Below are 2500 nucleotides of genomic sequence, written 5' to 3' on the forward strand. Positions count from 1 at the left end.
CTAGAATTACCACAGTTATCCAAGTAACGTGGGTACGATCTAAGGAACCATAACTGATTTAATGAGCCATTCGCGGTTTCACCTTAATGCGGCTTGTACTGAGACATGCATGGCTTAATCTTTGAGACAAGCATATGACTACTGGCAGGATCAACCAGGGAGCTGCGTCAACTAGAGCTGAGCAGCCGGCCGCCCGGGAGTGTGTCCCGGGGGCCCGCGCGAACACGCAAGCGTCCGCTCAATCATTCTGCAAACAGGAGGAGGCTGAGCTCCCCTGCACAATACACCTCGAAACCCTCTCAGGTCCCGGCGGCGCGCAGCGCCGTCCCAAGTACTTGGTCGGGTTCGAGAGAGGCGCAATCGCCCGGAGTTAGGCGAGTAGACGCTTTCGGTGCGACCACCCGTGCTCCCAACTGAGCTTGCCGCTGCCGACAGAGGCCCGGGAGCGTGCTGTCGTGGCATTGCCGGCGGGAGACAACACGCGCCACCTACGGTGACCGGCAGCTCCAACGCCAGCGCCACAGAAGGACAAAAGCCCCACTTGGGTGCCGAAGCGAACTCTCCCAGCACAGCGCACGCGCCAACACATCCGCACAGCTGCGATACAAACCACCAGCGAGAACCGCTGGGGCGACCGAGCAGCAGACGGCGTCGCGGCGCCGAGCGCCGGGCGGCAGCGCATCCTCAACGCACACAGTCCTCAATCGGACCAGCACACTGAAGATGTCCACCGCGCTTCGCACCGGGCCCGCGAGGACCTACTTTGGCCGCACGGCGCCGCGCGCAGGGTGCGCCGGCGCGCAGCTGCGACGCCTGCCGCGTCCGTCGGCCGGCGCGCCTGCCACTGGCCGCCCCCACCAGCCGGCTGTAGCGCGTGCGCCCACGCACCGCGCGGCCAGCACGCCGGGAGGCGCCCCCTCACCGGCCGGGGACGGTCCCACCCAGCCACCGCCGCGTATCGCTTCACACCCAGATGCCGTTCAGTTTCGTCGGCATGGTGGGTATCGCTGGAACAACCGGTTAGTACCTCAACCTATCGTCGCCATCACCGATTCACCCCTAGCGAGAACAACCGCACCACAACAGGTTACCATTTGTTCATTTGCGTAACTTCACCAGAAAACGCAGGCGTCCATCGCCATTTGCAACTTCCACGATTATTGCATGCCTGTGTCAGGTGTCACGCCACACTACGTCTGCCCACATACACGCAACAAAATGTGCACGCCTAGACAATACGTGGAAGGTGGCCCCCGTACGTATGCGATGTCCATTGCTCGAACGACTGTCAACCGGCCTCTGTAGCATGTCGCAGATATGGAACGCGGTGCACCATGCCATCACGGTGTGTGAGGAGAGACGACTAGGTCCGAATACATCAACAGACAGCTCATGCTGATCGCCATCCACGGCGTCCGTTCCTCCCACACGTCTCTATGGCGTACCACACTGCAATCCAGCTCTCATAGGGAGACGACACGTAGCTGCGTGCACAATATTTGCACTGTATGGTCCGCCGTTTTTGGGCGCAGTCGTTGTACGGTCACACATGTGCCACGATGTATCATTCAGTACATAAGGACGAATGTGCAGTACAGATTGTGGTTTACGCGTACGACATTAGCGGACAGTTGACACAGGCCGCACCACAACGTAGCCTGAGTACGTCGCATGCGGAGGGCATTGAACATGCAAAGTTCTCACCAACCAGCTTGCGAAGGCAGGGGGCAAGGTGGGGACGTGGGGAGGGGCGGCATGTACGTCCTGCTGCCATCCACATTACAGTGTACAGCAGGAGCATGTGGAAAGTGAGCAAGACTTGCAAGGTGTTTAACATGAAGCGATACACAGGGGAGCGGGGAGTGCGAGTAGCGAACTATATTGCGAGGGTTGCGGGTGGGCAACACTACACTAATTGAACGAGTCGTATAACAATTACAGAGCAGGTTTAGGCGACAACGTGGGTTACGTTAGGCGACAACGTGGGTTAGGTTAAGGCACGACGTGGGTTAGGTTAAGGCACGACGTGGGTTAGGTTAAGGCACGACGTGGGTTAGGTTAAGGCACGACGTGGGTTAGGTTAAGGCACAACATGGGTTAGGTTAAGGCACAACATGGGTTAGGTTAAGGCACAACATGGGTTAGGTTAAGGCACAACATGGGTTAGGTTAAGGCACAACATGGGTTAGGTTAAGGCACAACATGGGTTAGGTTAAGGCACAACATGGGTTAGGTTAAGGCACAACATGGGTTAGGTTAAGGCACAACATGGGTTAGGTTAAGGCACAACATGGGTTAGGTTAAGGCACAACATGGGTTAGGTTAAGGCACAACATGGGTTAGGTTAAGGCACAACATAGGTTAGGTTAAGGCACAACATAGGTTAGGTTAAGGCACAACATAGGTTAGGTTAAGGCACAACATGGGTTAGGTTAAGGCACAACATGGGTTAGGTTAAGGCACAACATGGGTTAGGTTAAGGCACAACATGGGTTAGGTT

General features: G+C 56.8%; 1 non-coding gene across 1 annotated transcript in view; it reads right to left on the reverse strand.

Moving 5' to 3' along the window:
* The window catches only part of LOC124730356, a 1909-nt gene extending 1748 nt beyond the window's left edge, over nucleotides 1-161 (reverse strand). Inside the window, exon 1 of the ribosomal RNA XR_007007987.1 lies at nucleotides 1-161. This exon is cut by the window's left edge and continues 1748 nt beyond it. This is a non-coding gene — a ribosomal RNA (small subunit ribosomal RNA).
* Between the last annotated feature and the right edge of the window lie 2339 nt (nucleotides 162-2500).

The sequence above is a fragment of the Schistocerca piceifrons genome, unplaced genomic scaffold (genome assembly GCF_021461385.2).
Source record: "Schistocerca piceifrons isolate TAMUIC-IGC-003096 unplaced genomic scaffold, iqSchPice1.1 HiC_scaffold_1238, whole genome shotgun sequence".
Taxonomy (NCBI): domain Eukaryota; kingdom Metazoa; phylum Arthropoda; class Insecta; order Orthoptera; family Acrididae; genus Schistocerca; species Schistocerca piceifrons.